Source organism: Podarcis bocagei (genome assembly GCF_964188305.1).
Source record: "Podarcis bocagei genome assembly, chromosome: 15".
In the NCBI taxonomy this organism is placed as follows: Eukaryota; Metazoa; Chordata; class Lepidosauria; order Squamata; family Lacertidae; genus Podarcis; species Podarcis bocagei.
This window is the reverse complement of record NC_138141.1, coordinates 46,201,799-46,217,602: the sequence shown is the minus strand read 5'-3', so window position 1 is coordinate 46,217,602 and position 15,804 is coordinate 46,201,799. Positions and strand designations below refer to the sequence as shown.

At 51.7% G+C, this 15,804-nt stretch overlaps 1 long non-coding RNA gene across 1 annotated transcript; it reads right to left on the bottom strand.

The window, feature by feature from the left end:
• Positions 1–8,119: 8,119 nt before the first annotated feature.
• On the bottom strand, positions 8,120–14,067 carry LOC308574117. The gene is made up of 2 exons (XR_014002355.1): positions 13,853–14,067; positions 8,120–9,452 (listed from the first exon to the last, which is right to left on the bottom strand). It is a non-coding gene; the product is annotated as an uncharacterized lncRNA (long non-coding RNA).
• Positions 14,068–15,804: the final 1,737 nt, after the last annotated feature.

Here is a 15,804-nt window from a genome sequence, read left to right as displayed (position 1 = left end):
CTAGGCTGAGAAGCAGTGACTGGCCCAAATCACTCAATCAGCTTCAGGGCCAAGGGGGGAGTCAAGCCCTAATTTCTCCCAGGCTAACCACTAAGCCACACTGCCGATGTACTGAGACCCTGCTTGCAGGCTTCCCAGGGGGCAGCTGAGACAAAGGATGCTGGACTGAATCAGTCCTGCTTTGGCCTGATCCAGCAGCCAGGCTCGTCTTAGGACCTGAAGCAGATATAGGGGACCTCTGGCTCTTCAGGTGCTGCTGAAACTACAGTTCCCATCAGCAGCAAGCATGGCCAGAGGCCAAGGTTGATGGGAGTTGTAGTTCACCCCACCCCCTTAGCCTGCCATAGAGAGTGAAAGTAAGGAGGGGAGCAGTTGGGGAAAACTTATGGAGAAGATTTTAGCCATGTTCGCTCCGTGGAGCCTCTCTCCTTAGAGGCAGTCTACCAAGGAGTCAAGGGCATTGATCTGGACCCCAGACCCCTTGCCTGCAACTGAAAATCCCTAGATATCCTCAGGGTCTCTTCCAACTCTACTATTCTATGGGCTATTTGGGGAGGGTCTGCCTGTTAGTTCTTCAGCAGAAGACAGGTCTATATCACCCCCCTCCTAACCCCAGCCTCTTCCAGGACGGCCTGGAGTTTCCCCGCATCATTTCTATCAAAACATTATTTGCCCTGTATCTCGCTGGTGAGCCCTGAAATCCAGGAACTTCCTTCCCCCAGACTCTGAAACTGAGCGCAACAAGAAGGCACCGTCCCTTTTCCGTTGCTCCTCAGCTCACGCTGTGATCATGAGATCTAGAATCTTGATTTCTCTCTTTTTTTAATGGCCTCTCAAGGAAGCACAGAGGCAGCCACACCAGCAGGCAGGAGGCTTTTTGCACTTTCCTTTGCAGTGGCCTTCCCCCCCTCCGGGTTAAAGCAAGGGGAACCGCATGCGGAAGAGACCCCGGTGAGAAGATTCAACCTCCTGCCCCCCACACCCTCCCTGCCAGGTCAGTGCGTCGGCACCTTGGCTCTAGACTGCTTACTGCTAAGTGCTACGACAGGAACAGTAACAGTCTACAGTCATGGCTACTGAAGTCTGACAGCAACTACAGTGCCTCTTCACCCGAGGGGGGCGGGCTTTTGTGTGGGGCGCCTGTCTCCTTTCAGCTGTGCCAGGGCAAAGACATGTCAGGATCCACTCGTGGTAGGTCTCTGCAGCACATCCTGCAAAAGGGTTTCTGGCTCACGGTTCTTTAACAGCAGCAGAAACAGATCTCCACGCCCTCCCCTAGTAAACCAGGCTTCTGAAACGAAGAAAGCTTAGCGAAGAAGGTATAGACAGTAGATCTATAGCTATATCTGGGCCTCAGTTTGCCCTGGCTGTAAAATGGGACCCTGGTGGTTTTAAATGCTGCTCCTTTAAAAAAACACACCATACAACTTGACACGGTGGGCCTTGTGGTATAATTGCTTACCTCTTTAACCTCTGTGCTTCTCACCTGTAAAACTAGATTATGGGTGGGCTATCTGTGACCTTGAGCAGCCCCGCCATGTACCGGCACTTAAATATATGTCTCATCATTTGTCAATCAAATGGGGACTCCCTACTGCTGGCCCCTTGGACCAGTGCGACAGGGGAGTGGGGTGGTCCAGAGATTGAACAGGTGGGTGGATGCAAGCCAGTGCAGCTGATAGGTATTTAAAATGTCATAATGGAGATGAAGGTCGGTGGGTCTAACAAGGGCAGCACTTTGTTAAACTATGGAACTCCCTGCCACAGGAGGAGGGCCACCAACCAAGATGGCTTTAAAAGAGGATTGGACAAATTCCTGGAGGAGGAGAGGGCTATTGATGGCTACTAGCCATGGTGGCTGTGCTCTGCCACCCCAGTTAGAGACAATTATGCTTCTGAATACCAGTTGCTGGAAATCAGGAGGGAAGAGGGCTCTTAAATTGGGCTTCCCAAAAGAGTCATCTGGCTGGCCACTGTGAGATGGGCCATTGGCCTGATCTAGCAGAGAGGCTCTTCAGATGCTTTGATGGAACCTCCAGGTCCAGAGGCAGTCTATCTCAATTCCTAGGTTCTTTGGGGTAGAGAGGCCATTGGCCCGATCCAACAGGCTCTTCATATGATGTGGGCCTTGAGAAGGTGTGGGGAAGTGCAGAGAGGGAGGCTGGTGCCACTCCAATATTGCAGATCCTAGGCAGAACTGGCAGAGTTGGTTCTACAAACTGGACTCCAGTTTCTTGTGGTTCCGGGACCCAGTTGGTTGAGATTCCCTACCCCACATTCTCTCCCCATCTCCTGTCCTTGGGGCCCAAACGGAGCCTCCCTCCTGGCACCAAAAGGGATCCTTGCTGCGAGTTGCTCTCCATGGTGCTGATCTCCAGTCTCCCCTGGAAAACTCCCCACTTCCAAACAGTTTTAGGGCTGGTCCCCTCGCGTTTTGTACTAGGGTGGGAAACACCTTTCCCATATCAGAACTGGGTCCCACTCCTCCTTGTAACAGTGAGAGGAATGGCTGGCTTTGATCTTTTTCCAAAGGGTAGCTGTGTTTGTTTTGGCCAAAACAACCAAAGGCACCATTGGTCAGACCATGCTCTGTTTTGTCTGTACCAGGGACCCCGACGTTGCAGGACTCCAACTCCCATCAGCCCCAGACAGCATGAGCAGTAATGAGGTGGGTGGGAGTCGTAGTCCAGCAATGTTTATGAATGAATGAAGAATCCTGCAGCACCATAGAAACGAATAGATTTATTACAGGAGAAAAATTCATGGGTGCCATCCATAGTTCAGCAGAGCATAGCCCATTCTTTTGCGCATGCAAGGACTCCAGAAGCAGGTGAGGGTTCTTTGCTGAAGGCCCCAGAAAGCCACTGCCAGCCAGAGAAGGCAATACTGAACTAGATGGACCAATGGCCTGATCAGATTAAGTGCTGCCGTCTCCAGGTTTTGCCCATGCTGCAATAAATCTGTGAGTCCTTAAGGCTGTGTTTGACCACATTCCCTCTCCAGGAATGTAGGGACCTGCTTCAAACCCAGTCAGGCCATTGCTATACCTAGCCCAGTATTGCCAACACTGACTGGCAACAGCTGTCCAGAGTTTCAGAAGGGACTGGGGCCTACTGCATTCAAAGCAGGGGCTCTGCCACCAAGCTATGGGGACTCTGGTGCCTCCCATACTGGAAAGGTCCAGGTAGGTTTCGCCTTTAATCCTTGATGCTCTGTGGACGTCACTTGGCGGTGGTGGGTCCTTCTGGGATGCTGGCTTGTTGAGAATCAGTGAAGAGAGATGCCCACCTCCAGAGGGAGCCCAAGGTGTGGGGTGGGGGTACAGGCTGTCCCCCCATTGGCACATTTTCTAGCCTTTGCCAGACAATAGTGATGAAGGAGAGACCTGCACAGTAGTGAGTGTTCCCAGTACAGTCTGGCCAATGAGGAGGAAGCTCAGTGTGGCAGTTAAGACATGCTCCTAAGCCAGGGTAAGAGCAAAATCCATTCTTCCCCATCCTCCATCTCCACCGCCCCAAGAGTAAAAGTCAGTCCTGTGTCCAGTTCTGAGCACCCCAGTTTAAGAAGGGTATTGACAAGCTAGAAGCTGGGCAGAGGAGGGCAACCAGGATGATGAAGAAGCCTTATGAGGAATGGTTGAGGGAGATGGGTGTGTTTAGCCTGGAGAAGAGAAGACTGAGAGGAGATATGACTGCTGTCTTCAGATACCTGGAGGACTAACACATGGCATGTCAAGCAAGTTGTTTTTCTGCTGCTCTGGAGGGGAGAAGAACCCAAACCAATGGATTCAGATGACAAAAAAGGAGATTTGTCTTGCTCTTACCTGGGGGAAGCAGTTGCACTTTCTGAGGTTGAAGTGCCCACCTTGGATGGTGCTCCTCTTGTTGCCAGAGCATCAAGAGCAAGAATTGCGCTCCATAATATGGTGATTTTTTTTATTAGACCAACCCAAAATAATGTGGACACTTTTGAGTTCCTCAGAACTCTTCCATAAGGCTAGATGGTTAACAAAAAGGGGAAAAAAAGCAAACAGTGGGTTGGGGAAGGTGAGTTGTATGGACAAAGAAACAAGATTAGGAGGACTTTCTGAATAATACTGTTTTCATCTAAAATCAAGCAGTGGCAAGGAGTTCCACAGGGCAGGGCTCACTACACTGAAGCCTCAGCTCCTGATAGGAACCAGCTGAAACTTGGGGGTACATGGGACCCCCTCAAAAAAGTGCCCCCATCAAAAGGTTGAAGTTTGAGTGCATCAGCAGAAATTTGAACTGAGCACTGATCCACTGCTGGCCCCTTGGATACAATCACACTGAGACTCCGAGTTTTGAAGCTAAGTTTCCTGAAGGAAATGCACGCTGGACAGGAGAGATCCTCGTTCTGCCTGCTCTCAGCAGGAGTCACAAAGATTTGCCTCTCCCAATGTATGGAAGGAGGAGGAGGAGGAGGAGATGAGGCCAGCAACCCTCAGAATATCAGTCTAGCACCAGAGGGATGGTCGGAGCAGGTTAAAGGGCAGCTTAGGAAGCTGGTTGGTTTCTCTCACTGACTCTTCCTTCCCATGCAATCACATCAGTGCAAAGCGAGTTGTATCCCAAAAGTCCTCGGCAGTGGAGGAGGGGCAGGAGGAACCAGGTGGTTGACTGCCAGCGAGCAGTCGGGCTCTTCATAGGTCCTCTCTGGGGGAAGGAGTGGGTGCTGGGATTTGGAGTCTAGCAACATCAGGAGAGCCACAGGGGCCACTCATCCCTGGTGTAGATAATACAGAGCTGGATGGAGCCAGTGGTTCTGTCTGGGTCCATGAAATGTGGTCCAGGCACCAGGGGAACAGTCTCCCTTGGGAGGCCGCAGACTCTCCTTCCTTGGGGATTTTAAATCAGAGGTTGGATGGCCATCTGTCTTTGGCTGCTTTAGTTGAGATTCCTGCATTGCAGGGGGTTGGACTAGATGGCCCTTGGGGGTCCCTTCCAACTCTATGATTCCATGAACTTACTCTGGTCCACAGTGGATGGAAATTCCGCACTTCAGTAAAAAGGGTTATTCAGCTGCTGGTCACTGGATGACCAAAGAATTCAAGAGTCTCCATCTAACACTGGAGGGAATGTCAGCACAGGTTAAAGGGCAGTCAGGGAGGGTCTTCTCTCTATTGACTTTTCCCCATCATGCAGACCCCCCAGTTCTCCCCAACAGAGAACACATTCATGGCTGCCAGCTCCTCAACTGCAGCCTCTGCAGATCTCACAACCAGACGTGCAGCTGAATTTGGGCAGACGCTGACCTGGACTCCAAGTGGGTCCAAGTGTGCATTGGTGCTTATTTGGGGGAATGGCGAGTGGGAGATTGGAACGGTGGTGCTGGTGGGTTTTCTGCTTCTCCCTCTTCGCAGCAATCAGAGGGAAAGAGATGGAGCCTTCAGGATGCCATTTGCCACGGTGCCAGCTCATCCTGCGTCTCCAGGGCAACCGTGGCTTTAGATTGTTACTGTGTGGATGTGGGCTGGTAACAGTCTACAGCCATGGTTGCCTGGAGTGGACGCCCCAGCAGCAGCAGCAGCAGCAGCCTTGATGATGGAGGGGGAGGAATTCTTCGTGGGCATCCTGGGGCTGCTTTCTCTCCAAAGCTCCTGGTTCTGGGCCCCCGCGGCAGAGACCAGCCTGGGAGAGAGGCTGGGCTGATGCACAAACACACCCCTCCCTGGGCGCTGGGCCCTGCCAAGTGGCCTCTGGGCTGCTGGAATGTGCTGGGGTGGGGGAGAAACAAACAAGGGTTGGCTGGCCCTTCCTTCCTTCCTTCCTTCCTTCCTTCCTTCCTTCCTTCCTTCCTTCCTTCCTTCCTTTTGCTTCCCTCCCTCCCTCCCTTCCTTTCATTTTCCTTCCTTCCTTCCTTCCTTCCTTCCTTCCTTCCTTCCTTCCTTCCTTCCTTCCTTCCTTTTGTTTTCCTTCCTTCCTTTCCTTCCTTCCTTTTCCCTTCCTTCCTTCCTTCCTTCCTTCCTTCCTTCCTTCCTTCCTTTTGTTTTCCTTCCTTCCTTCCTTTCCTTCCTTCCTTTTTCCTTCCTTCCTTCCTTCCTTCTATTCCTCCAGGAAGTTCAAAGTGGTGTCCTTAATCCTCATGACAACGCTGTGATTTAGGTGATTGCTCTGAGAGGTGGAGACTGGCCCCAAGGCCTGAGCTTTATGGCTGGGTCAGGATCTGAACCTGGGTTTCCCAGGCCTTAGTGCAGAACTCTGACATGGGTGGCAGCCCCTCTTTCCAGTGAAAGGGGGCTCTTTTTGTCCAGACCATGCCCTTCTATCCTCTTTAGGGGTAACAAAGTTTGCATGTCCATTTTCCCAGCAAGCAGCCCTGAGAAAGTTGATGAGTGCAGGTTAGCAGATCTGTACTCACTGAGGACTAGTCCAATGTGGAAGCACATGCTCACCCAAAGGAGTGGGGACTCAAAGCAACAGGGACATGCTACTGCTTGCATTCCCATGTTCAGTGGCAAATGCGAGGAGGCTGCAGCTCAGACGAGCAGGTGCTTTGCATGCAGAAGGTTCTGGGCTCAATCCCTGGAAGCACCTTCAGGTAAAGGGGGATCAGGCAGCAGGTGATGAGGAAGATGTAGCTGCTTCTTGCTTTCCCTTTGTGAACCTCTCTCTGTGGGTAGCCAGCTCCTCGTGTGGAACCAACAAGAAGGAACTTACGGGGAATCTGGAAACCTTGGGGGGTTAGAACGCTCCCTCCCCCTTTTCTTTCATCTCATATAAATTTAAAATCTGTGGCCTGCATAAATTGTACACATTTGCACCCTCTACTGTGCATAGGTCTATTATTTTTACACAATTCATTCCTGCAGGGTGTGTCTGTGTGTCTGTGTGTCTGTGTGTTGCAGGGCAGGGCAGGGAGAGAATGGACACAATTTTCTATTGGAGGGGCTGCTCAGGACTTTCTGGGTTTCCCACAAGATTCTGGCCAGGCCCCAAGAGGCAATCCTCAAGGTACCAGATCCTGCCCACTTGCCCTGGGATCTGCCGGATCTCCAGCCACCATCAGAGCAGCATTTTGGGAAATGTACTCTTCTCCTCTGCAACTAAGAAGCAGCAGCTATTAAACGAAGGGATGCAAAATTAAGGAGAAAATGAATATGCCTGAAATGGTTACATTTAAGATTGGGGGACGGCACTGAGGTTACAGAAGAAAGGCCTGCTCAGCTGGTGGCTCATGTTTTCTTCCTGAGACCTGAAGCCCAATTTGAGGATTATAGTGCCAAGGAGGCATGTACAACATTTTCACATTCTATACCGAGAGCAGATTCACACATTCATTTATTTCATGAAATTCATACACTGCTTGATGGGGGACGGGAACATTCACAGCAGTTTGGGGAAAAAGATAAAACAATAAAATTATCAGTAAGAAAAGCTAACAATATAATTTATGGCTTTCAAAAAGTTAAAATAGTAGGCTAAAAACAAACTGGAACACCCATCAACTTTCTAAACATCTGGATGGGCTTGTCGAAAAAAGAAAGTTTTTTTAGCTGGTGCAGAAAAGACTACAGTGAAGGCATCTGCCCGGTGTCAATAGGCAGGGAGTTCCAAAGTGTAAGTGCTGCAAAAATATGGAGTTCTTACAAACAAGTATTAAGTTGTGCTTGGAACAAGGCCAGTTCTACCAATCAAAGCAGTTGGAAGGGTGCGGGCGGGGGGATTAAGGTGATCTTCTTGCAGGCAAACTGGTCCCAAGGTGTTAAGGGCTTTATATACAGATGGTAAGTAACACCTTGAATTTGGTCCAATCTGGCAGCAGCAACTGGTGCCCTGCATGTGTGTATGGGCTGTCAAACAGGTCAAGTGCTGCAGGCACAACTTCCAAATGCACTGCTTTTAATGTACACATTAAAAGATGTGTGGGAATGTTCAGGGAGGCAGGAGAGGATATATTGTTTATTAATATCCTTCCTAACTTTGTGCTAGCAAGTTCCTTTACTTAGCAGAGTTTACATTCCTCTTTTACATGCACAGCAGATAGCTGGTTGCAGGCTCGTGTGAGCCTCTCACTATTTTATACAATTCAGTATTGAACTGTATATTCCTGGTAAGTTCCCTTTTACCCCTCTTAAAAGAATAAAGACACGACAATCTTATTTAAAGTCAATAAAAGTTGTTTACTTACATCAGTTCACGGTTGAATTCCTGAAGGCAGGCTTGGTTACAAATATATACATGTGCATATACCCCATATGGGAGATTTGATCCCAATGCTTCTGCTAGCTGAGAAGCTAGCAGAGCATTTCTAGCTGAGAAGCTGGTCCAGCGACAGAGGAAGTGAAAAAGAGAGAGAGTGGCAGCATGCCTTGTCGTTCTGTTACCTGGACAGGTAAGATCACGCCCACCTCTAGCGACATGCAAAGGAAGGATGCTCCAGCCAGGAGGAAACAGGAAGTTTTCGACTGGCTGGACCAAACATTCCCCTGCATGTCTTCTCTAGGAAAACAAGGAATGTTGTGTTTGACTGCTCTCGGTGGATTACTTCCCACAAGATGTGCATGTGTGGACAAGGCCCTGCAGGACCAGAGCAGAGGCTCATCTCACCCAGAGAGAGGGATAAAGTTTTCCTCCTTCACGCCCAACACTAGAACTCGCAGACACCCAGTGAAGCTGAATGTTGGATGGCTAAAAGACAGTCCTTCAAGCGGCGCTGGAACTGGCTCCTGCGAGAGGCAGGCATGGCCTGGTCTCCCCGCACAGGAGGAGCTTGTGTGCAGATTCTGGATGACACTGCACATAAACTCTTACTGTTTGGGGAATGCCAGGGGCTTCTGGGTGGCTGCTCCCGCCGGTGCCAGGCAGAAATCCACAAGAGGCAAGGAAGGTGCCCGTGTGCTCCCTGGCAGGGGCAGGACGGATCCAGCGCATCCTAGAATCTGCAGGCTGCTGCAGGAGGGAGGCAACGCCCCTCAACCCACGAACAGCAAATCCATTTTTTTTAAAAAAAATATTTTTATTGAGTTTTCCATATTTAATTGCATCTCTTTACACAAATCAATAACATAAACCATTGCTCAGACAGAGCATCGACTTCCTTCCCTCCCTCTTTCTGACTTCCAAACATCTTTTAATAAATTCTCGCATTTCTATAATCACTTTTCTACCTTAAATCTTCTTTTTTATAAAAATTGCCACCTTATATGTAAATTGGTTCCTTATTTTCACATTACAAAGCATTTCAATTCAAACCTACAAACGTTTTCAAATGTTTACAGTTTTCTTTCCTATAGAATATAAATTTGCTCCAGTCCTTCTGAAACAGTTCGTCTCACCGATTCCGGATCTTCCCCGTCAGCTTTGCCATCTCCACATATTCTCCCATCTTTATCTGCCAGTCTTCCAGTGTAGGAAGTTCCTGCTGCTTCCATTTCATCCCTCCATCAGTTGGTACCCTTGACCCTCAGGCCCCAGGGCAGGTTGCAACAACTAAAACACAACAGTTTCAAACAACCTACATTCACAGGAAGAAGGTGGATCAATAATGAGGATTTGGGGCAGATAAAAGAAAGGACTTCTTCACAGAAGGCTTAGTTAAACTGTGGAACTCTCTTGTGCAGGAAGCAGTGATGCCCACCAACCTAGATGGCTTTAGCAGAGAATTAGACAAAGTTTACTAACCACAATGGCTCAGCTTTGCCTCCACGGTCAGAGGCAGCGATGTTTCTGAATGCCAGTTGCTGGAAATCGCAGGATGGGAAAGGGCTCTTGCATTCAAATCCTGCTTGCTGGTTTCCCATTGGGGCACCTGGTTGGCCACTGTGAGAAGAGGCAATTGGACTGAATGGGCCACTGGCCTGACCCAGCAAGCTCTCGTTATGTTCTGATGGTACCAATGTGCAAGTTGGGTGGCCCTCCGTCACAGATGCTTTAGCTGAGATTCCGACATTGCAGGGGGCTGGACCCCCTTGGGGTCCCTTCCCACATTACAATTCCAAGATTCTAAGTTGCTCTTCTAATAGCTCACTGAGGGGGAGCCCCGCGGAGGACCTTAAGGTCTACAAATGACAACATTTTGGAGGTCCCAAGGTGGTTAGATTGGTCGCAACTAGGGCCAGGGCCTTTTCAGTACTGGTCCTGACTTGGTGGAATGCTCTGTCACAAGAGACTAGGGCCCTGTGCATGGCTGTCAACGTTTCCCCTTTTTAAAGGGAAATTCCCTTATTCCAAATAGGATTCCTCACAAGAAAAGGGAAAAGTTGACAGCTATGGGCCCTGCGGGACTTGACGTCTTTCCGCAGGGCCTGCAAGACAGAGCTGTTCCTCCTGGCCTTTGGTTTGCATTCAGGCTGACCCTTATGTTTCCATCCCCTTATGGTTTTGATGAGGCTGCATTTTAAATTGCATTTTAACCTGTATTTTAAATTGGGTTTCCCACCCACCCCTATTATGTTTCTACTGTAATTTTACTGTTGTTAGCCTCCCTGAGCCCGGATCTGGCTGGGGAGGGCAGGGTATAAATTATTATTATTATTATTATTATTATTATTATTATTATTATTATTATTATTACCCAGGAGCCAGAATCGGCCCTCCATTCCACTCCACCTGGCCCTCAGGCAGAATAGCACTCTACCCATCTGAGATTCAAAGCAGCTGGTATTCAGAAGCATTGCTGCCCCCCCAGCCACGCCCCCTCCCTCCAGGACACGCCCCTTGCTGGCCTCACTCTGCCCCTTCCTGGCCAGAAGCCTTTCCTTGAACTCTGACCCTGCCTCTTTTCATGCCTGGAAGGAGGATGGAAAGAGGAAGGGGCGAGTATAATTGCTCCAGCTCCTTTTGCCTCTGGCATGCGGCCCCAAAAGGGAATGCTGCCCTCGATTCAGGGCCTTTAAGAGATCAAGGAAGTGTAGGAGGGAAAGGGCTAGGCAGCAATTTGGTCCTGGGAAGCGGAGAGCCCTGGCACAGCTGGACACATCTTTGGACAGGGCAGGCAGCCATCCAACAGGTAGGCTTCCTCTTCGCCGGGCTGCTTCCACCCTGAGAACTCTGTTTACCGTATTTTTCGCTCTATAACACGCACCCAACCATAACACGCACGTAGTTTTTAGAGGAGGAAAATCCGTAGGCATGCCACCTGTAGGCATTTCCTCCATAACACGCACAGACATTTCCCCTCACTTTCTAGGAGGAAAAAAGTGAGTGTTGTGGTGCAAAAAATATGGTAGTTTAAGGAGGGCAAATCTTTCTTTCCGTTGAATCCAGCACAGCATTCTGCCTCTGACAGGGGACAGCTGATGAGGACATGAAAGGGACGTGTCTCAGAGTCATTGGGCCCTAAATTTATGGTTCCATTGACTTATCATGAGCCTGGAGAAGAGGAGACTGCAGGTGACCTGAGAGCCATCTGAAGGGCTCTCCCAAGGGAGAAGGAGTTCACTTGTATTCTGTTGCTCCAGAGGGTAGGACCCCAAACCAAGGGATTCAAATGGCAAGAAAAGAGATTCCGACTAAACGTTAGGAAGAACTGTCTAAGAGCTGTTTTGGCAGGGGAACGGACTACCTGGAGAGAGAGTCTGGAAGGCCACCTGCAATGGATCCTTCAGCTGTGATTCCTGCACTGAGAGGTTGGACTAGATCTGACCCCTGGGGTCCCAAATCTATGATCACATTGGCGGGTGCAAACACACATGCCTGCCCTCTCCCTGGCTTTGGAGGGAAGGGGTGCCCCAGGGGAGCACCCTAGCCTGAGAATCCCAATTCCCTGGGTCTGAGGAACTCACCCCTGGCCTCATGTTCCGGCAGAATGCCCCTTGGCCTATAGGGTTAACACACACAAATCCCACCGGTTTGCCTTCTTCAGGGGTTTCAGAAAGGATCCAGCAAAACAACAACACTGGAAGTGGGGTGTGTGTGTGTCAGGGCAAATGTGCTGAACTCAACCCCAACTCGCCCTCACTGGACTAAGCTTTCCTTCTATCAGTGATGGAGGAATTATCCTGCAGGGTGGTTTAAACTGGGACAAGCGTCAAGTCTTGCCAATGAGTGGGCCGGCCGAGGAAGACGCTTGTCAGGTTCTGAGTTGTCCTGTTCTCTGGGGCAGACGGTGATGGGGTGAGTGATGGGGGTGGGGAGGGAGAAGGGAGTCTAAACGCTCCCTGCCACCTCCCTTCTCTTCTTCCCTCTCTCTGTGTGTTTGAGTGACACATCCAGCCTCAGCATCTGGAAGCGATTTCTCCATCCTGCGGATGGTGCCAGCTCTGGGCTGCACAAGAGGGTCTGGCCTGGCCCTGGGAACACGCTGTTCCAGGCGCAGGAAGTGCCTTTGACTCTCAGTCACTGAACTGAGCCGCCGCCAGGAAGCTGAGGGGGCTGCTGCTGCTGCTGGGGCAGCGTTGCACAGTCTGAGTCAGGGCAGATCCTCTCTTCAAGCGGCGGCAAGACTGCTACCAAGGCGCGCTTCCTGGGGCCGCCCCTGGCCGCTGTTCCAGCCACCCAGGAAGGGCTACGGCAACCTGCCTCGCCCTTTCCCCACTGAGCCAGGCCCAAGGGGAGCTATCCCCATCGAATCATAGACTTGTAGAGTTGGAAGGGACCCCCAAGGATCATCTATTCCAACCCCTTGTGATGCAGAAATCACAGCTAAGACCCCCCCAGACATCATTCCATGCAGAATAATGGGGGCTTCCCTCGTCTCCCACAGGGAAGGGGGTGCAAGATAGACACAGTTTGCTCTCAATTCATGCTCTGTGGCACTTTGACAGGGCGAAATCACAACAGGGCAACAGGGGCATTGGAAGAGCAGATGACTGCAGCTGGGTTGGGTGGGGGCACCTAGTTCAGCATCCTGTTATCCTAGGACTAACCAGATGCCCCCCAAAATAAGCTCATATGCCAACCCACCCCCCTGCCACTAATCTTCAACTCCCCTGCCAAAACCTATGCCACCTGTCAGTCACTTTATTTCATTTCTTGTTGACTTTAAGACATTCCCAGTTTCTGACTAAGCTTCTTCCAACCAAAACAAAGTCCAGCCATCAGCCTGTGCTGCCCCCCCCCGCTGCCCCCCTGTCCCTATGGAGAATCAGTGCTGTATCAACCTCTGAATCTGAAATCCTCAGGCTCCTTGGCTCTTGAAAGGCACTCTGCACATGCCTCAAAACCATTCAGAGCACCCCAAAGGGAGAGCGCTGCTGTGTTTTAACCTGGACAGGGGAGATCTGGGTTCGAATCTCCGTTCTTGCCACCAAGCTTCCTGGGTAAGATGATGCTCCCCGCCCCCAGCCTAGCCTACTTTGCATGGGTGTTGTTTTTTTTTTGGGGGGGGGGTAAATAGCTTGGGAGAGAATCATGAAAACTGCCTTGAGATGCTTGAGAGAAAGGCAGGATATAAAGGCACTAGGATTAAAGAACCCAGAAAGTTACAAGAGGATTAAAATTGGGTCCCACCGTCCGTTGAAATTAAGGCCCAATGAGGATGGGGGATCCTGCCCTCTCCCCAACGGCAGCCTCAGGAGGACCCTCCCCGCTGGATTATTCACCCCCTCCCATGTCTCACGGACACCACACCTCCTTTTCCTGCTACTCACGCAAGGGATTTTTTTGCGGGGACTGAGAAAGAGGGACCCACATATTTGTGGGGAGCGACGCGCCCTCTCCTCTCCTTTCCCGTACTGGCTGAGTTTTCTGCGAGAGGAGACAGCTTGGGATGGCGGCGGGTCGGGAGGGACGGGGGGTGTGAACCCCAGAACTTCTTTCGGAAGTAGAAGGACCCCGTCCAGGCTGCGCCTCTGGGCATGTGCAGAGGGGCCTCCCACGGGGAGCCCAGCCCACCCCGCAAAGTGGAATGTGGGGGGGGGTCCTCCGAGAGAGCTGCACCCCGTTTTTACCTGGCGCGGCGCGCTCCTCTCTCCCTCGACGGCTCCCGGGAGGACTGCGCGCCCGACGGCACCGCCAGCTGGGGCTGTTGGGGCCTCTCGCGGGGTGGGCGGAGGCGTCAACCACTTGCGCAAGCCGGGCTTGGCTTGGCCGGGACGACCCGGGGCTGATCCTGACGCCGAGCAGCGGCGCCAGCCAAGCTTCAGAGCCGCCCGCCCCGTCGGTGGCCGCTAACCGTGCCAGCAGGGGGCGCCCTTGGCACGGCCGCCGCCACTCCACCCACATCCCTTCACAGACGCGGGTGGGAGGTTGCCTGCATGGGCTGCCCAAGAAGGAGGCGCTCTGCACATGCCCAGGGGGCGCGGGAGCATCGGCCCAGAACTTCAACCTGGAAGAGTTGGGCAGAGCCGGGTGGTATCACCTGGGACCTTTTCTGTGCTCAACACGTGTCGTGATGGTGGCGTGCAGACGACGCTCTCCGCGTGCGCGGCGAAGCCCGAGAGGCCAGATCCTTCGTGTCCCCCTTCCTAGCCAGTCCTGCCTCAATGTGAACTAGCAACCCCTAGAGACTAACCCCGCCCCCCCCCAACATAAGGGGGATAGGAAAACGGAGCCCCGCTCCGCTCCGCCTGGAGATGATATGGCGCGTGGAATCTGGGAGCTAACCCTGCCCCTAAAAAGAAAGTAATATTCTTATGGTGTAAGGGACTGGTTTTAAATAGAAAGGTCGGAAGCAGCCTTAAAATCAGGCCGTTGATCCAGCGGGTTTGTATTGCCTGCACTGACCGGCAGCAACTCTCCAGGGGGTTCTGAAGAGCTCCTTAGCTTACCCCAAGAGTAGGATATGAAGGCAGTAAAGAAAATAAAAAAATGGGAATCAAATACAGGAGTCAGCAAACTTTTTTAGCAGGGGGCCGGTCCACTGTCCCTCAGACCTTGTGGGGGGCCGGACTATATTTTTTGGGGAGGATGAACGAATTCCTATGCCCCACAAATAACCCAGAGATGCATGTTAAATAAAAGGACACATTCTACTCATCTAAAAACACGCTGATTCCAGAACCGTCCGCGGGCCGGACTGAGAAGACGATTGGGCCGGATCCAGCCCCCGGGCCTTAGTTTGCCTACCCATAGACACCGCGAACTCCTTGGTGGACGGGAGAGGTGGGTACAAAGTTAAATGCATGGAGGAAGACACTCCCCCCGATATACCTCATTGTCGCCCCCTGATTTTTATTTGTTTCCCAATCACGGGAGCCCAGCCAGGGAGAGGATTCTTCTGCCAGGGGCAGCTGGGAGCAAGAGCTGCCTGATTATGCCATGGATTCCACCCTGCTGGGCTCCGGGGACTCAAAGGGAACGCGGTCCGTGTTTCTCTTCTTGCAAGTGGCAAAAGGGCAGCCAATTTCTCTCTTTGTAGCTGCCTGGCTGCATAGCGTGTCAGTTATGGGTTGTGGTGGTGGGGGTGGGGGTTACAGCCCTGTAGCCCCACACTGCTTATGGGGCATCTGGTCGGCCACTGCAAGAACAGGACGCTAGACTGGATGGGCCCCCTTTTGGCCTGATCCAGCAGCCAGGCTCTTCCTATGCTCTCATGGAGCCTCCAGGTCCAGAGGCAGTCTATCTGGACCCCCAGGTTCTTTGGGGCATTTGGCTGCTGTGGGAGCAGGAGGCTGGGCTAAGTGTGTTTCCTGTGACCTGCTCCGGCTGCTGGGCTTTTCTTCTGGGTGGGGAAATGGGCAAGAAGGAAGCCCCTCAAGTCCTTGGCTACTGAAAGCCCAGCTCTGGAGCCCCAGCCCCACTAGACAGTCCCCTCCCTCTCTCCCAGGGACTGCAGCCTTTTAGGAACCAGATTGTGGTGACTGCTCCTCCTGGTCTGGCAGGGGTTTCTGTGGAAAGGCTCCCTCAAAACCAGCTGGTGTGACTCAAGAGATCTGGAGGGTGGGGTGGGTGGGTGGCTGTC